We start from the raw sequence: 19,955 nt of genomic DNA, 5'->3' as shown, positions 1-19,955 counted from the left end.
TTCTGGATCAGTATACAAACCCAAATGCCGTTATGCTTTGAAATTTGCACTTTGCTGCATTTTGTACCATGGTTCTCCAGTCAAGAAATGTGGACAGAAAGGCATGCTCTTAGAATCATATAATTGTAATCAAGTTGGAAGGGACCCTGAGGGTCATCTACTCCAACCCCTTGCAATGCAGGAATGAGCAGCTGTCTCAATACGGGGACCGAACCTTCAACCTTGGAGTCATCAGCACCTTGCTTTAACCATCTGAGCTTTGGGTAAAGTGTGCCTGGAAATGCATCTATTTGGGAAAGCAGCATACCAAAAGGCATTATATAAGGAGGAATTTGCTTTGCCTTTTCTCAGATTGTAGACATTGTGTATATTGGACAAAATAGAATACAAATATATGTATATTCGGGGAAATTCACACTAATGCTGAATTTTCATGAGGACATCCGTTCATTTTTTTTAATTGCAAACAAATGTGGAAAAGAGGAGAACTGACTTTAAGAATGGTAAAACGAGAAACTGAAAGGAACTGAAATTGACATATTTGCCCATCCCTAGTGGTGATGAATGCAGTGGGGAGGAGAGGTTTGATTTGAACCTTGGAAGTTAGAAACTGTCCTGAAACATGCTAGGCCTGGCCTTCAGAGCTGCTGGTCATACCTTGGCACTGCAAGTCTTAGGATCGGAATGTAAATTGGTTTAAGTCCAAGCTCAACTGGGTTGTTGTTGGGGCTATAAAAAGCCTCTTGACAGCCTTATTATAAACCATACACACTAATCCCCTATCCATCATTTCATCCCTCTCTCCCTCCCTCCCTTCCTCACGAGCTTGCAGATATAGATATATACGGTTTGCAATAGATATCTTGCAGACCCAACCCCACTTGATCGACCTAAACTGTAAAAATAATCCAAATCAAAACAAGGTAAGGCCGTAAAGGAGGAGAGTGGCGAGCCCTTGTATTTATTCACATCGAGTGGTTGTTGTAATCTCTTTAGGATCCAAGCCAGGAGCGGTGTGTATATCTCTCTGTGTGAGTGAGTGTGCAGAGGTGGAGGGGGGAGAGAGATGGGACTCATCGGCCTGCAGTCATGCATTATTGATAATAACAGCCGTGCCTCTTTAACTGGCTTTGCTCTACGACACTTGAGGGTGCGTGCATGAACATGTCTGCAAGCCTGTGTGTGTGCATGTGAGTGTGTGTTGAGGGAGGGAAGCAGGCAGAGAGAGAGAGAGAGAGAGAGAGAGAGAGAGAGAGAGAGAGAGAGAGAGAGAGAGAGAACGAGAACCAATGCCAGCATCTTTCATTCCCCGCACTCTGGATAACCATCTCTTGATTTTTGCTGAGGGGGGGGGAGGAGGAGGAGAGAAAAGAAGGGACGCCTATTTTCCCATCGCTGCCACCTCTTCTGCAGCTCCATTCATCCTGATCTGGTGGGATGCATCTCCCTGAGTATCCCCCCACCCAGGTTGTTGTTGTTAGTATTATTCTGTCTCTCCCCCCTCCCTCTGTCTCCCATCTCCATTTCTGAAAACAACAGAGACCAGCCGTGGATTCTCCTCTGAGCAGGCTGGGAGCAGGAGGTTTGTGTGCTGGAGGAGAGGGGAGAAGGGAGAAGGTTCCCTGGTGGAGGTTCTCCATCAGGCTGGATTGGAAAACAAGGGAGATTTCGCCTCCTCTTTGCTGTCCCCACCACCACCACCTCTGGCATCCGTCCATCCGGTCCCTGATGCTTCTCTTCTTTACATGAAAAGGCCGTCTGTGTGCGGAAGGCATGGCATGAGCTAAGACGACTCTCCTGGAGGTAAGCATGCTGCATCTGTGTATTTAATCCATTACAGCACAAATCTCTCTCTCTCTCTCTCTCTCTCTCTCTCTCTCTCTCTCTCTCTCTCTCTCTCTCTCTCGCACGCACACTCTCCCTCCCTCCCCTGAATACCTTCCCACCAGGTATTGATGTCTGTAGGACCGGCATCCCACCCAGAGGGTTTTTCTTGCATTTGCACCACCAAGGGAGAGACCATCCAGGGGCTGTAATTACATCCCTCCTCAATGAAGATCAGAGCATCTCAAACCTAGTGTTACATAAGGACAAACCTCCTTGCTTTGCTTAACAGGGATCCGACTCTGTGTTTCTATCTGTCTCCGGCAGATACTCAAATATAGACTGGCAGCCTATGTGGTGGTTGTTTTTAGATTGGGGGGGGTGCTTGACCCCTCCTGCTCAAACACTCCCCTCCCTCAGTTTTGGTTTGCTGCATTGAATGGAAATTTTAGTGGATCGCTACCAAGGCAATCTCATCGAGAGGCTGGGTGTTGAGTGGGTAACACTGTTGTTGTTGTTGTCATTCTTTTTCGGGGAGCGGTGTGTGTGTGTGTTGCTGCTGTTGTGATTCATGTGGGGTTTTTTTGGGGGGGGGGTGTCTTGATGGCGCCATTTCCTGATCCCCATCTGGGCTGGCCGAGAGGATGTGGCAGTGAGATGGTTGATTTTTGGGCCCCACGTGGATCTCTTAGTTTGGAAAGAAGGTAGACTGGGCGAAAGAGAACAGGGTGAACCTGACCTGACTGTTTTGGATTTTGCTTCTCTGCCCAGTGGAAAGAGAAGTGGGCCCTGCTCTTTGGTCTCTTGCCTTCCATCCTGGTTGAAAAACATTTTGTTGTTGTTGTTTAAGAAAAGAAATAATAATAATACTACAAGCATTTTTGTTTGATGTCATATATATCTACTTCTATGTGGGTCTAGGAACACTTACCTGGGAGTAAGCTCCACTGAACTCGTCAAGAATTATTTCCATGCACAGATTTGGTCTGCACAAATTTAATTTTCTGGACCTCCCCCCCCCCCAATACCTATGCTTTCCCCCTAAGAACAACTGATACAAAAATAAAAATAAAAACAGGTTGACTGGCCCAGAACAAGAAATGACCCAGGAAAGTGTCACCTGTTACATTTTTTTCAGGGTTCTGTTAAAGACACACCAGAAGGGTTGGTTTTTTTTATTATTTAAAAAGTGGCAGCACTATCATAAGCTCCCCTTCCCATATATATATGCACACAGAAAGAGCAAATAGTCTTCTTGGGGGTTCTGCCTAGAGACTGCCAAGAGCCGAGATTTGGAATGGCACTGTACTGATCAGCAGCCATAGAGGAAACACCAATGGCAGACTTCAGCAGGATGCTGTTTGGCTTGCCTGTTATTGTTTCGAAATGCAGTGGATTTATTTCTGGGTTGGTGATGCGAGGGTTGTGTTGTTTGAAAGATGTCTCTGCAGCTTCCTTCCTTCCCATGCTTAAGAGAATGGTCTGTGGCTAGCTGGAGAGCTGTTTTCTCATTGAATCTGGGGCTTGGTTTCTTTCTAAAATGACTATTTTGGAGGCTCCAACGTGTGTGCTCTGTCCTGAAAATCTTGATCTCTTGTTCTATGAGTGTGACAGTTGGTGAGATGTGTTTCTCTCCCTACCTCTGCCAAAAGTCAGTAGAGTTGCCAACTCTTTTTCTAGCCTCTGCTCCTGCACCTTTCCCAATAGCTGGAGCCGAGCCACAGATGTTGTCAGATGAACAGGTGTGTGTCCTTGCACTCCAAAAGCTTCACCTGCTGATACCTGCATGAAGCAGCCGTAAAAGGCAGAAGAACAGCCTAGGCCATTTTTATTTTCTGGTCAGTTGGAAATTCCACTGGTTGGTGAAAAACATCCTGGCATATGGCAGAGGTGCTGCCCTCTCTGTTTGAGAACTGAATTCTGATATGAAAAGAGGGTTGTGGTGTAAACATTGTGAAGGAGAGAGAGAGAGAGAGAGAGAGAGAGAGAGCTGATAATAATTCGGTCTTAATTTAGCACTGAAAGATGCCGCAGTTGTTAACTAAACTGGGCTGCTGGTAGTCATGCAAGTTTAGCTATGCTGATTCCCCATAATAACAGAAACAATGAGCAGATTATGGTGGGCTGTGTTCTTCACTGTTTCTGTTCTAAAAATGGCCATTCCCTGGCTAAATTGTGCCTGCTGTGTTGGAAATCCATAATCGCTAAGCCCAGACATGTGGGAGCTGGCTGTGGCTATTCTCAGTACAGTAGTGGCAAACAAAACATTTTGCATATGCTCAAAGAAACTATTTTCCATGGGATCCATGCCTGCCATTAGAAAGATGGGCAAGGGGTCACCCAAGGTTCAGTTTCAGCATGCTGGGTTGTTAGGTGTTTGCTTCACTCTGTGTAAGAGCTCGCCCACATTTCTGCTTGTCCCATGCCTAAAAAGCTTAGCTCCAAGCAGTTTCACACTTGACCCCCACTTTCTAGGCACTGGTCCAAGTGGTTTTGCCTTTGCTGTGACACTTTCCCCGGGACAACCCTCTCCTTAGCACGAAATCAGAACAAATGAAAATCCATGGAAAACCCAATGGCCATATGTTCCAATGCAATGCAAACAATCGGGTTTCCCCAGGAAGAAAATGGTGGGGCAAAGGGAGGTATGGAGAAGCCCTCAGCTAGGCTTTCATAATCTGGTTCCCTCCAGAGGTTTAGGGTGGCAGCTTCTATCTGGGACTGATGAAAGCAATAGCTCAAAACTTCTGGAGGGCATAAGAAGAGCAATGTTGGATCAGGTCAATGCCCGTCTAGTGCAGCATCCTGTTCTCACAATGGCCAGCCAGGTGCCTGTGGGGAAATTCTCAATCAGGACCCGAGCACAAGAACCTTCTCCCCTCCTGTGGTTTCCAGCAACTGGTACTCAGAAGCATTCCTGCCTCTGATCATGGAGGCAGAACATAGCCATTCTGGCTAGTAGCCATAAGTGACCTCCTCTGTTAATTCGCCCAGTCTTCTTTTAAAGACATCCAGGTTGGTGGCCATCACTGCCTCCTGTAGGAGGTTGTTGTTTTGGGTTGTTAGTGGAGAAAACATCTGGAAAATTCCTGCTTTGCACACAGCTGTTTCCTCACTTGAAAAAAAAGAAAAAAAGTTGTTAAAAGGTAGCAATGTTGGTACTGTACTGTGTGACTGTGTATCCTGAAATATTTCACAAATGAATTTAGGAACGCTCTGATGTCTGTAAAAGGGCAGCCTCCTTATCATACCAAGGATTTTCATCCATTTATATTGCCAGAGTAGCAGGTGACAGATCCCTGCCCTGAGGACCTTCCAATTTAAATCAGGGTTGGAGGGAACCTTTGGCCCTCTAGATGTTCACTGAACTACAACTCCCATCATCCCTGGCCATTGACCATGCTTGCTAGGGCTGATGGGAGCAGTAGTTCAGCAACATCTGGAGGGCCTAATGTTCACCACACCTGATCTAAACCGACAAACAGGAGGGAAGTGCAGCCAGAATAAATGGAGGGAGGAATATCGGCTTGTTTCAGTTGCATGTGCTGAGGTTTGGCTGCAGGCTCAGTTGGATGTGGGAAGCGGGAGGCTGTGCGAAAAGGTTCACAGGGAAGGTGGCTCTTCAGGAGGAATCTGAAGGCCCAAGCCGACCATTCATTATACATGACTCTCATAAGAATGTAAGAAGGGCCTGCTGCACGGGGCCAATGGCACATCTAGCCCACCGTCCTGTTCTCACAGTGGCTACCCAGATGCTTGTGGGCAGCCTGCAAGCAGGACTTGCACAAGAGCACAGCTGCCCCACCCCATAGTTTCCAGCAACTGATCATGGGGGAAGAACATAGTCATTGTGCCTAGTAGCCATTGATCAACTTCATCTTCAGGAATTTGTCTAATCCTATTTTAAAGCCATCCAAGTTGGTGGCCATATCATGGACCCTTGTGGCAGTGAGTTCCATAGTTTAACTATGCGCTGCATGAAGAAGCACTTCCTTCTATCTCCAGTGACTTACTCCTTTTCTTTTGCTAATGCATAACTGACCACCCTACCTTCAAATGCTCCCTGTGGGGACATTGTGGGGATCCCTTTAAGAAAATGTTAAATGGCACAAATGCTAAAAGTTCTTCAGAATTTGGTGTGCGTGCGCACATGATTCTCTAGGTGATGAATCAGGGGATGGAGCGACTCTCCTAGAGGAAAGGTTGTGGCATTTGGAACTTTTAAGTTCATCAAAAAGATTTAAAAAAGGCAACATGGTAGAAGTTTATGAAATTATATATGGTGTGGAGAAAGTAGATAGAGAGAAAAAAGTTCTCCCTCTCTTACAGTGGACATCCGAGGATTCAAGACATACAACAGTGCATAGTTAAAGCTATATTTTTTGCTCCCACCAGATATATCGATGGCCACCCAATTGGATGGCTTTAAAAGACAATTGGAGAAGTTCATGGAGAAGGCTGTTAGACACAATGGCTATGCTCTGCCACCACTGCTCTGAAGACCAGTCGCTGGGAATCACAAGTGAGGAGATGGCTGTTGTGCTCAAGCCCTGCTTTCACATAGAAATCTCCGCTGGTCATGTTGACAGCAGGATCCTGACCCAGCATGGCTCTTCTTAACGTTCCTAAACCATCATGATACCTGGGTACCACGGCTGCTGTCAGAGACCGTATGCCACTAAATACCAGTTGCTGGGAATTGCAAGTGAGGAGAGAGTGCTCTTTTGCTTGGGTCCTGCTTGTGGGTTTCCCACTGGAGCACCTGGTTGACCCCTGTGAGAACAGGATGCTGGACCAAATGGGCCATTGGCCTGATCCAATGGGGCTCCTTTTATATTCTCATGTTTATATTCTTGGTTTTCTGCATCAGGTGTGATTGGATGACCCAATCACACCTGCTGCAGAGAGGTAGCAAGATTAGCCACACTCAGAGGAGATCAGGCATGAGTCAGTGCCCCAGTTCTTCCTGTTTCCAGTGCAGACGTGGGTCCAGGCAGCACAGTGATTCACTCAGAAGCGCTGGACTGGGAGTCCTTATTCTTGCACACCTTTGGGCAGAAATGCATTTATTTATTTATTTATCTCTCTCTATTTAAATCTGACTAATATAAAAATAAATTTAATATACCGGAATATATATATATACAATGGAATAAAATGTCTTTTAAAAGGTAAATAAAACCAGAATTGAAACTATATACCATAGATAAAATGGAGCAGTGCATGAATGAAAAAGTTTAAGAATAGGAAATCAAGAATCTGGGACGGGACCCAGGTGGCGCTGTGGTTAAACCACTGAGCCTAGGGCTTGCTGATCAGAAGGTCGGCGGTTCGAATCCCTGTGACGGGGTGAGCTCCCGTTGCTCGGTCCCAGCTCCTGCCAACCTAGCAGTTCGAAAGCACGTCAAAATGCAAGTAGATAAATAGGAACCGCTACAGCGGGAAGGTAAACGGCGTTTCTGTGTGCTGCTCTGGTTTGCCAGAAGTGGCTTTGTCATGCTGGCCACATGACCTGGAAGCTATACGCCGGCTCCCTCGGCCAATAATGCGAGATGAGCGCCGCAACCCCAGAGTCGGTCACGACTGGACCTAATGGTCAGGGGTCCCTTTACCTTTACCATAGATAAAATGGAGCAGTGCATGAATGAAAAAGTTTAAGAATAGGAAATCAAGAATCTGGGACGGCTTGGGTGAACACAGAGGGGTTGTGTCCAATCTTACAGTTCTCAGATTTCCTTGTGAAGAGGGATTGACTATTAAACCACACCTGGAGTTGTAGCTGGGTGAGGGGAAGGGGGTTTCTCCTAACAACTCTTGGCACCCTGGACACAACACAGTTCCCAGGAAACTTTAGGGGAAGCCACAACTGTTTAAAGTGGTACGATGATGCTTCAAACAGTGCAGATGGGGCATTAGAGGAATGCAATCCTATATACTGTATGTTTAAGAGGCGTTTTAAAAGCTGGTTACTGTTTCTGCCTCTCAAACCACCTGGAGGAAAGGGTGTCCCTGTGGGGAAATGCAGCACATTAATAGAGTGAAAACAAAACTTTTGACTAGACCAATGGGCAGTATTGTATACTCCTCAGCGGTAAAGCATGTGGTTTGCAAGCAGAAGGTCTTAGGTTCAATTCCCGGCATTTTTAGTTAGATAGGAACATGGGAAGCTGCCTCATACTCAGGCCATTGGTCCATTGAGCCTAGTATTGTCTACAATGACCAGCAGTGCCTCCCCAGGGTTTCAGGTGGCAAGTCTCTCTCAGCCCTACCTGGATATCCCAGGGATTGAACCTTCTGCAGGCCACGCAGATGCAAAATAGCAGGTGATGCAAAAGATCCTTCTCTGCCTGAAACCCTGGAAAAGAACTGCCAGAGTATCTATGATGCTGAGCTAGCCTGGGGTAGTATTAGGCAGCTTCCTTCATTCCTATAGGGACAGTGCTATTGCATTCAGGACTTGCTTGCAGGCCTCCCTTAGGCATCTGCCTGGCTACCATTAGAACAGGGTGTTGGACTACATGGCCACGGACCTGATCCAGCAGGGCTGTTCTTACACTCCAACTTTAATTGAGAGGGGGGGGAGTATAATTCAGGAGGTGGGGGAAAGGTATCATTACTTGCCTGAAGTTTGCAAACCTCTAAACCATTACACAAAATATTGTGGGGGAGGGGAGGTGTTTGCTGCAGTGAGCAGTTTAGATGTCACATTAATTGCACCCTGTAGCTCACTCCGCTGAAGAGATATTGAAAAACGAGGTATTCAAAACAGCTTTCCCTTCAGGCCAGAAAAGCTTTTGCACTTAAATGTCACAAATTAGCGCCTTTAAATTTTTACAGTATCTCACTTCCAAAAATATTAGACCTGTTCCCCACCCTCCAAAGTTTAATACAGTATTCACAAGAAAGTTGTTTGAGTCAGTTCCTAAGGGAAGAGATGGTAAGATTACCTGCACATAACTGCCTCAGCTAGGGATGGGGCATTCAAGGCTTTGGACTCTCATAGCTGCATACAGGAGCTGCCTCCGTGGCAAAGCATTTGCCTCTGAGTCAGCATCCAGTGACAGGAACACTCTAAGTGGGCAATAGGTGGCTCATTCACACCAGTGACCAGTAGAGTTTCCTTAATGATGATATGCCCGTTGTTGTTGTTGTTGTTGTTGTTGATATCATCCCATCTGTCCATCCAGAGGAGCCCAGGGCAGCAAACACATTACTGATAAAACAATCAACGATGAAAAGCGTGAAAAACAATTCCATATACAGTCGTACCTTGGTTGTCGAACGCCTTGATACTCGGACATTTTGGCTCCCGAATGCTGCAAACCCAGAAAATAAGTGTTCCAGTTTGCAAATGTTTTTTGGATGCCGAACATCTGTTTTGGCTGTTGCCATTGTTTCCAGAGACAATCAGAAGCCATCCCTTGGTTTGTAAACGTTTTGGAAGTCGAACGGACTTCTGGAATGGGTTCCGTTCAACAAACAAGGTACGACTCTGTGTGTGTGTGTGTGTGTGTGTGTGTGTGTGTAGCATTCCATTGTAAATATCTATATGAAAGGCTGGTTGGAAGAGGAAGGTCTTCAGCAGGTGCTGGCTAAACAGTAGAGTGGGAGCACTATCTAACCTATCCTGTTGATGTCCTCTTCTAGCTTGGCTCAAGGCTTCTGGGGAAGGCTGCGTTGAGGATGTGGCACTTCCTGGCAAGGGTTATGAGAGGAAGAGGAATAGTCACAACCAATAACAATGCGAAGTCCACTCTGGTAGAGCAGAGTCAAGGTAGGCTCTGCAGGATCACAACAAGGCAGGTCTGTCAGGACCCTGGACAGATCACTGTGGCAAATGCTGGCTGCAACTCTCCCAAGAAGAGCTGTTGTCTTAGCAGCCTGGCTGATTCCTTATGAATTGTCACTGGGCTGACTGGCTGTGGGCCCTGCCTGCCTCTGAAGAGCTGTTTGTTTCTCAAAGGGCCATTGCAGGTTCCTGGGGCACAGGGGCAGTGAAGATTGCATGGGGCAGGGGGCTTTTAGTCCAATGAATCAGGTTAAGCCATTCCATCTGACCAGGAAGGTCCTGGAGTGGGAGGTGATGCCTCCCTGGGGGATGCCTTCTCCCCTCTGAATCTTCCTTTGAACCAGAGGTGGGGACAGAGGCCTGAGAACATGGCAGTCTTTTTTTAATATTTCATTTTTAAAGACAATATTGTTATACACTCACATATTTTTCAATTTCTACATTTCTGGGATTACTCAGATCCCTTGGACTTCCCCCACCCCGTTTCATTCATTCATTCATTCATGTGTGTGTGTGTGTGTGTGTGTGTGTGTGTGTGTGTAGATTTATATATTTCTAATCCACATTATCTCCTTTTTGAACTCCTTAACTTATATTACATTATAAGTGTTACAACAATCCTGCTAATGTTTTTAAGTATATACAGTGGTCTTTAAGGTATTCTATAAACTTTTCCACTCTTGACTGAATTTCTTGTCATCTTGCTGCCTGATCCTCATGGTCATCTTTGCCATTTCGGCATAGTCCATCATCTTGGTTATCCACACTTCTTTAGTTGGGACTTTCTTTTCCTTCCACTTCTGGGCAAGTAGCATTCTTGCGGCTGTTGTCACATACATAGTCTTTTTAAATCTTTTGGTATTTCGTCTCCTGTTAACCCTAGTAAAAAGGCTTCTGGTTGGTTTGTGTGTGTGTGTGTGTGTGTGTGTGATAAAAGTTATTTTAAACATTTTTTTTCCAATTCATTGTACTGTATATCATTTCCCAGAAGTCTTTTACTATTTTACATGTCCACCACAGACCAGAGAACATGGCAGTCTTTGTCCCTATGTCACACTTTACAGAGGAAAGTCCTCTATTTGAAGACATCCTCTATTTCAGAACTGGGTAAGCTGCGATTCTCCAGGTGTTTTTGGACCACAACACCCATCATCCCTGACCACTGGCCATGCTGGTTGCTGTGGAGATCAACCACATCTGGAAGGCCACCAGTTTGCCACCCCAGCTCTGTTCAAATGCCAATCTATCCATTCCAAGTCTGGTTTTAAAGATAACAATCCTTGCATAAGCAAGGAGGTGCATATGCTGGGGTCAAGCGTGCATAGAAATACATATATTCATGAACACAAACACAAAAATGCATTATATTAGGGGAAATGGCTTTGCAAAAATTATGCTTTGGGCAAAATTGCATACCAAAAATATGTATGAGGAATCTGCACTAAAATGCTGGTGAATTTTAATGGGGACTTGTTCTTTCTTTCTTTCTTTCTTTCTTTCTTTCTTTCTTTCTTTCTTTCTTTCTTTCTAACTGATGTGAAAATTTGGAGAAATGAACTTAAGCTTGGAAAAATGAGATGCCCGTCCCCTTCACTCTTGTGCATCTCTTTTAGAGAGCATCAAACTTGTTTAGCTGATATTGCTTTTGTGGGTTCTCCTCCTGACCCTTTAACTGCATCTTGATATTCAAAAAAGAAACTGGTGATCATGTTATCCTGTCCCTTGTTTGCCACACCAAGAAGTTCTTCTTCTGCTGCAGGGTTCTCAAATCTAACTGGATTTGTATATATTTGTTTTTAAACGTGATTGTGGGGGAACAGCCCACTATTGGTTTCAATTGTCTAAACCAAAAGGAAGCTGTCCGGTCTTGTGGTTCATCTTCAGGAAACTTTGGTTTTATCCTCATGTGCCCTCAGCTGAGTCACTAACGGCTTTGGTTTTTTGAATGGCTTTTCTTTTCAAACAACTCTGCAGCAGAATTTCATCCTGGAGCCCCTTGTTCTCTTCCTCATAAATCTAGAGTTTGCTGTCTTGAGTGTGGCTAATAGCAGGTGATCAGATGCAAAACAAAGCAAAACAACACAACACAACAACCCTGAACCCACCTACCCTCAACCATTTTATTCCTTCCAGGGACACCTGTCAGTTTTTGTGGTTGATTTTCTGCAGAGGTGGGGGCTCCTCGACCCTCCAGATATTGCAGTAGAGGTCATCTCTGCTCAGAGTCTTCTCCACTATGGTGAAAAGTATTGTGTTTCCTTTAAAATCATAGTAATTCTTTACAAATTGCATATAAACCCATATTTCATGCAAATCTGCACCCTCTCTTATTCTATTTCTTTGGTGAGGTAGAAACAGTCATCTTCACCACCACCACTAACTTACTGAGAAGGCCCCATCCGTCCAGCTCATCTTCCTGTTCACTTGTGATGGCACAGGGGATGAGCTGGGTGAGTGGGCAGTAGCTCAGTGGCAGAGCAGCTGCTTTGCATGCAGACGGTCCCAGGTTCAAACCCTGGAATCTCCAAATAGGAGTGGGGAATGTTCTTACCTGAAACTCCAGGGGCCTGTTGCCAGTCGGCTCTGACCATACTGAGCTACCGGTAGATGGGGTGGTTGGCCTGACTCTGTTTAAGGCAGCTTCCTATGAGAGGGTGCTGTGGTAGTCAGTGTTGGGAGATTCATTCCCCATGTGCAGTCATAGGATTGTTGTCTGTCAAATGACTGTATGTGTTTTCATTCCACAGAATGAAACGTGTGACGTAGACAGGATGTGACGTAGACAGGATGTTTCTCTCACTGTGTTCCTAAGTGGGACTGTTGTTCCTTTGTTCTTTCTCTTTGCTGTGTGAAGCTAGAGAGAGGGAGCCATGATGAAGAGCTCCGTGTGTGTTTATATGTAAATAAAGTAGATTGGCCAAGATGCTGTGCTACTGAGTTCTGTTACGCTACTGCGCAACCTCTGCGGATCCCTAAAGTGTGCTGGTGTCTTCTGGCACCAGTCGCTGTGATGTTTGGGCTGGAGAATGCTTATGAAGCTCCTGAACGATCTCCCAGGAGGGGGAGAACATACCAGCCAGGCATGTGTCTCTGCCAGGGTCCTACTTGTAAGTAGGACGTTTCCTGACAGTCAGGTCCTTGCACGCTTCTTCCAGGGGCCTCTGGCTGGCCACTGTGAGAACTGCTTGAAACCCTGGAGAGCTTCTGCCAGCTGGTGTTGACAATACTGGGTTAGATGGACTAATAGTCTGACTTGGTATAAGCCAGCTTCCCAGGCTTCTATTAATGTGTCAGCCCTTTAATCATAGCCATGAGGACTGGAAGCTTCTGTTATTTTATTTTTTAGCCATAACTCGGTGGTAGAGCACCTGCTTTGCATGCAGAAGGTCTCAGGTTCAAAACCTGGCATCTCCAGGTTAAAGTGGGAATAGTGTGGGGAAACCCAGAAGTACTGTGGGAGAAGGAAGATGGTATCTGCTGAATCTGTCTGGCCTGGTGCTTCTCTGCTCAGCACTAAATAATAATAATAAATAGGGACATGCTCATAACATGCCAATTCTCATTTGAAGGACCCAAGAATGCGTGGTCCTGAGACCTTCCACCGCCACTATTTCCCATTGCTAAGGGCTTGGCTCTATCTCTTCCTTGTGCTCTCTTTGCTTACTTACAGAAGAGGGTTTTGTTCCTTTCCGCTCAAAATAAACAAAACAGAGCTGTCCCAAAATAGGTGACCAGCAGTTCAGATGCGGCTCAGCAGCTGCTGAGTGTGAAATGGCAGGCTGTGAACTGCACAGTGCTTCAGTGTCCTCATGTCTGCCTTGACACTAGAGAGGAGGCATCTGCTCCCTGCTCGGAGGTTTCACTTCCAGGGAGTCTGGGGATGCAGCTGAATTCTGAAGAACAACGACTTTAGCAACTCACACTCAAGGCGGGGGGGGGGGGGAATGTAACAAGGCATCCCCAAAAGGCAGGGGACATGAATTTACTAGGGACACGAAACAAAAAATGGAGCCATTTGCAGCATATGTTTTAAGAGGAATAGGGTAGCACCCATGTTGGGTAGATGCAAGCATCGTTGGAAAGCACAATGTGCAGGAGATCCCAAAAGGGAAAGTGATGTGGTGTGTGTGTGTGTGTGTGTGTGTGTGTGTGTGTGTGTGTGTTCGGGTTGCAGCCTGCCTTTGCTGAGCACAACAGCATTGCCTTTAAGTTCTTAGATAGCCACTGAAGGAGAGCCATATGTTCGCTTTTTCAAAAGCTGCAGCAATTTGCAGGCAGAGGGGGAGGGGGAGGGGGAGGGGCTGTGGTTGCTGCCTCCGCCACTCGCAGTGGGATGTCAGAGAGGGTGAAAGCCAGGCCTCTCTGTGTAAATAACCCTGCAGGGCGCTGGTGGATGGAGTGTGCACTCTTGCGATAGACAGCGACTCCCATTAACCTCCAAAGGGTTTGGGTTTAATGGAGGGTTTCTTTGGGTTTTGGAACCGAGTGCTGGCGAATGCTGAACTCAGAATAAACCCTGCTCACGAGGCTGGTTAGACGATATAGATCATGAAGACATTTGCACACTGGGGAAACCCTGCTGTAAAAACAGGATGGCTGGGGATGTCTATCACGCAGAGGATTTGTTTGCATACAGTTAAGGATAATTTGTTCCATTATCCTAAGAGCAAACAGCCAAGGCCTCCGTGATCAAGGTATTCCAGAGTGTTTCAGCTGTGTCTACCCACCCACCATGATTACAAGTCACTATTATACCCTCTAGGGTAGCGATCCTAGGGCTGTTCACACAACCAGAGTTGCTTCATACTAGGAATGCTGAGGGATTAGGTTTTGGCAAAGTCTACTGTGAAACTGACCCGATCTGTCTTTTCTAGGCTAGCATGCAAATCCGAACTCAGGAAAGTAGAAAACTGCCTTATGCTGCACCAGACCATTGGTCCATCTAGCTCAGAATTGATGGACCTCCAGGTGGACCTCCAGGGTTCCAGACTAGGAGCAATCCCAGTCCTACCTGGAGATGCTTCAGATTGAATTCAGGACCTTCTGCATGGAAAGCAGATGCTCGGCCACTGAGCTCAAGCTGGTTATCAAACAGTTTTCACACTTCCCTGGGTGTTGCATCACAGGTCTCAGCTAAAAAAAAAAAAACTGTTAAAATGTGTGTAATTGTGTGTGGAGGGAGTTATGCTACCTGAGGAGCTTCAGAATAAGGAAAATGCGAACGTAATGAGAGTTCATCTGGACCAGGCCAAAGACCCATCTAGTCCAGCATTCTGTTCTCACAGAACCTGGTGCCACACAAGCAGGACGTGAGCCCAACAGCACGCTCTCCACTAATGTTCCCTAAGAACGGGTATTCAGAGGCTGTATTGAGGAACTACACACAGCCATAATGAGTAGCAGTCATTGATAGCCTCTTTCTCCGTGAAGTTGTCTGATTCCCTTTGAAATCCATCCATGTTGGTGACTATGTCCACACTGCCACTTGTCTCGCGCTTTCCTCTGGGAAAACCTGCTCCTTATCACTGAATTGAAGCAATTGGCTTTTCCACACAGACTGACATCTGTTCTGATTCAGCAGTGAAGAATGTGTTTTCCCAGGGAATGTGGCAGGGCAAATGGGAAACTGCTTGGACCCTTGCTTTCTAGGTGTGTGGACAACACCACCTCTCTATTCCTTTTGGTGCCTGCTAAAAACATTTTTGTTCAGGCAAGTCTATCCAGACATATAGAAGTTAGCATGTGTTTTAATCAGTTTTCAGATGAATTGTTGGTTTTATTTATATATTGGAGTTTTTGAATGCGTGTTTTTAACTTTGTCTTGTGTTGACAATTTTATTCTGTGGTGTGTGGTTTGTTTGTTTTTTGGTTTTTTTGGGGGCAAACTGCCAATAGACCCTGTAAGCAATCAAGCAGTATATATATTAGGTTAAATAAAAAAGTAAACCTTTGGAGAGCAAATTCCAGAACTTAACTATGTGCTGCTTGAAGAAATGTTTAGTTAAAACTAGTTTGCAACCTGCACAATGTATCCACTCAAGTTGCTTTTTATTGTCACCGTCATCTCACAAATAAATGAGGTTTGATAAATAAGGAAACATTCCTTGAAACAAGGAAGAGTTAGGAATCCTATCCCAGATGCGGCTGCTCCCCACAAAGGCACAAAGGCTGGCATCAGACATGGGCCATGTTGGGGTGCTTGGGCCTTTGACAACTGCCTGGCAATGTCGGGTACCGACAACTGCCTTGCATGTGTTCATATAGGACAGTGGTTTTCAATGGATGTGCCGCCGTGACCTTGGGTGCCTTGTATGATGGTCAGGTGTGCTGTGGGTGGGGGGACCCGCGGGCAGCACCAGCCTCCCTCCCTCTTTCCTCCCTCCCTCCTAATAGATAGATTAGATTAATAGAAGAGGCTGTGTGTGGCAGAAGTGAGGGCTGCACCACCTGCAAGGCATGCCTGATGGGAAATGTAGTTCTTGAGCCCTGTCTCTGCCTCAGATGGAGTGAAGTTCCAAGGCAGGCATCCCCAAACTTCGGCCCTCCAGATGTTTTGGACTACAATTCCCATCTTCCCTGACCACTGGTCCTGTTAGCTAGGGATCATGGGAGTTGTAGGCCAAAACATCTGGAGGGCCGCAGTTTGGGGATGCATGTTCCAAGGCATGTACTCTCTCTCTCTCTCTCTCTCTCTCTCTCTCTCTCTCTCTCTCTCTCTCTCTCTCTCTCTCTCTCTCTCTCTCCCTCTCTCCCTCTCTCCCTCTCTCCCCCTCTCCCTCTCCCTCTCCCTCTCCCTCTCTCTCCCCCTCTCTCTCCTCAACCCCTGGCCCTAGGGGTGGGGATTTAGTAGGGCTTGCTTACAAGTAGGCACAGTTAGGATTGCAGGGAATGGAATTCCTTATCTCCACACATGTACCATGCACACAAACACACAACACGCACACACCAGGGAGAGAGCTGTGTGTGTTTTTATGAAGACTAAATGGCCATTGTGGTATATCAGTATATCGGTGCTTCAAAGTGCACTCTGTATCTTTTTTTGATTGCTGTATAAATTTGTTTTCATTTCCCCCCAACTTTCAAAAGCAACATTTAGCAAAGCAATGAATGGCTCGTAATTTTTTAAAAGCCTTTTCAAAGCTGTACTGCTTAAATTTGAAGCCTTAAAGGAATGATGGGCAAAACCAGTAAATGATGAAACAACACAAGTTTTTACCAGATATCCCACAGGGGAGCCGCGTAAAGAATGTAGTTGGTCAAGGGAGCTATGGACTCAAAAAGGTTGAAAGCCTCTGATATAAGAAATCATTCTTGAGGAAATCATTTTTTTGCAATCTGACCTGATTTGCACCTTCTGGGCTAATGGGCGGATCAGCTTCCAATTGCCCAGAGGTGTACCTACGGGTTGGCAAAAGTGCCCCCCTGGGGGGAGGGGGAAGCCGCCACCTCCCAAAAAATCAGACCTATCACGCTATGTAGTGTATGACGTATATGTCTGTGGCTCTGCAGTGCATGGTGAGATCAAATGCAGGAGAAGTTTTCCATCCTTCTTACACCATGGCACAAAGATGTTCAAATTTTTTCACTCTTTTGGCGGGCACCGATATGGCTCCTTGCCAGGGGTGCAAGAGACCCTAGGTACACTTCTGCAGCTGCCCTTTAGATTTCACACTTCTCCAAATTTTATGGTGCAATTCTCAACTCATAATATCCCCATGTTGTATTTTAGGATGAAATTCATTTAGAAATGTGAATTTTGTGAGAAAACTGCATTTAAATATGAATTTTTAAATAAGAAAATTGGTAGATAGATGTAGAAAATGGGACAGAACAGATTTATTGCACAGACTTATTTTCATATATGTTTCCTGATGAACATCAGGACTAGGGAAGTCAGGGAAGCCAGCCATAGGTGGAGCCAGAGCCAATGATGCTCATAGGCAGAATCAGTGGCAAGCAGAGCCAACTGATTCTAGTTCTGTCCTATTCCTCCTCCCTGCTGAATTCTACACGAGCAAAGAGGAGAAAGCTGACAGGCTTTCTGGACCACTTGTAAATGGGAAAGGTTGACAGCAGACTGAGGTTGGTGGGGCAGTGCCTTATTTGACCTAATGGAGCAGCCTTGAATCCCCCTCACAAATATTTTGGGGAGATAACTGTGTTGCTAGTCCACTATGGAGAGAGCTTCAAGGTATTAAAAGACCTGGCTATCAGAAAGACTGCCTTCTCCTATACAGACCACCCAGGTCACTGCGATCTACTGAGGCTGACTGTGCAGTGTTGCATAGCCGTTCACCTGACTGCAGTGGGGGGGGAAGGGCCTTCTCAGTGGTGGCACCTGCTCTGCGGAATGATTTTCCGGCAGAGATCAGGTTTGCTTCAATGCTAGGTGGTCTAAAAAGTCCTCACTTTCCCCAGCATTTCCCTGATCATTTTTGCTTTACTGGCTTTGCATTGCATATTTGTGTGTGTATAGTTTTCCCCTGTGATTTTGATTTGCTTTTATTAATCTGATTTTATTGATTGTAGTAGATGGTATTGTGTTTTATATGTGAGCTGCTTTTATAGTTTGTCGCAGAAGTGAAAAGTGATGTACAGGTGTTCTGAACGAAGGAATAAATCCAGGTGTTGGCTCTCAACGCTATCAAAATTTTAGAGAAACAAGCCTTTGCTTTGTTCTTCCAAACAGAATTCAACTGTGCATCCCAGACAGATACTTACAGGCCAATCAAGTAGTCTATTGTGTGTGGCTGATTAGTCTAATGGCGTCATACGCTTCATGCATGACACTTCAAATTACATCTTCATTCATATTTGAAAAGAGAAATGATTACCGTTGCCTGATGCCCATCTTCCTGCTAGAGCGAGGCAGCTATTCAGCGGGGGGGGGGGTCAGTCCTCCAGCTTCGTGAACACAGCACTCCTTATCACGTCTCTTCAGGGCCCTCTCTTTGTTTTGTGACTGCCACACTGTTCCTACAGGGAGAGACAAAAAATAAATAAGTATCCCCGTTATTCTGAAATTTGCATGGGGTATTTTTCTTTCCAGTTGAGATTTGCATTAACTTGGTACCCAGATGCAGCTCACGTAATGTGAAGGGAATCTAGCATTTTTGATGAGGTGGGTGTTTGTCCCTTTCAAGGGCTAAAAACCCACCCCAATTCATCTAGATTTTTGGAAATGGATATTATGCAAAAGTAAAAGATTTGCATCCATTGACTTAGTGAGCATGGTTCCATTAGGGTAGGTAGGTTTAAAGATTTATGGAGATGGACTAGAGTAGAAGTAGAAGGAAAATGTAAAGCAGGCTTCCCCAACCTGGTGCCCTCCAGCTGTTTTGGACTACAGCTGCCATGAGCCCCAGCCAGCCCTATAGGAAGGCCTCTAGGTTACTGGTGGCCCTGCTCACATTTCAGTCACATCCACCCCGTATATATTTAAAGTACAACTCTCCCTCCCCCCCCAATAATCCTGTGAACTGTAATTTAGCCCCTCTCAAAGCTACTGCAGCACCCTTAGCAAACTATGGTTTCCATTATTCTTTGGGGAAAGCGATGCTCTTGAAATGAATGGTGTGGACATGATCTTTGAATACCTAGTCACAGGGGAGAACTCCAGCCTTCATGCCTTAACAGGGGTCTTCCCAGTTCCTCTAGGATGTGACCTGGTGGCGCCATTGAGCTGTCATGTGACCCCGAGCCATCATCTCTTGTCACAGAAAATTGCTTTGCAGGCAGAAGGTCCCATATTCAATCCCTAGCATCTCCAGGCAGGGCTGGGGGAGACTTCTGCCTGTAACCCTGGAAAGCTGTTGCCAGTCAGAGTAGACAATACTGGGCTAGATGGACCAATGGTTTGATTCAGTGTATATGACAGCTTCCTATGTCACACTGCAGATTTGTCAAAAAGCATCGTGCTATTGGCAATTCTATTTAACTGCAGCAAGTTCCAAGAATCTTCGGTACTCAGCTCAATGATGGCAACCCCACCCACCCACCCAAGAGTGCAGGACCAGCCACGCACTTTTTCAGAGGTGTGTGTTTGCTGATACCAGAGCAGGCACTGTCCTTCCCCCCTCCCCTGCACCAGCTAACATGCAACCCCTGCTTCTTCTGTTCCTCCTTCCCCGGAGGTCTAGATTCATGACCCATGCTGAGATCCATTATCTGATTTCTATAGCCAGCTGACTCAGAGAGGGACAAAAGCTATTCCAGATATACAGGAGAAGAATAAAATAATGGACTTTGCTTGGAAACAAATTCCCTCTCTCCCTGCTGTCCCCCCTTCACAGCTGCGTTCTCTTTGTGTAACGAAAAGCAAGAAGGGCTCTCCAAAGCCTTC

The 19,955-nt window shown here is 45.9% G+C and overlaps 1 protein-coding gene across 1 annotated transcript in view; it reads left to right on the top strand.

Annotated features, from left to right (window-relative positions):
* Positions 1-1,355: 1,355 nt before the first annotated feature.
* The window catches only part of FBXL16 (F-box and leucine rich repeat protein 16), a 57,748-nt gene continuing 39,148 nt past the window's right edge, over positions 1,356-19,955 (top strand). Inside the window, exon 1 of the mRNA XM_035132301.2 lies at positions 1,356-1,803. The gene's annotated coding sequence lies outside the window, so the exon portion shown is untranslated. The remainder of the gene's footprint in view (positions 1,804-19,955) is intronic.

Source organism: Zootoca vivipara, chromosome 14 (assembly GCF_963506605.1).
Source record: "Zootoca vivipara chromosome 14, rZooViv1.1, whole genome shotgun sequence".
NCBI lineage: Eukaryota > Metazoa > Chordata > Lepidosauria > Squamata > Lacertidae > Zootoca > Zootoca vivipara.
The sequence above is the reverse complement of the archived record's forward strand: the minus strand, read 5'-3'. Positions and strand labels throughout refer to the sequence as shown.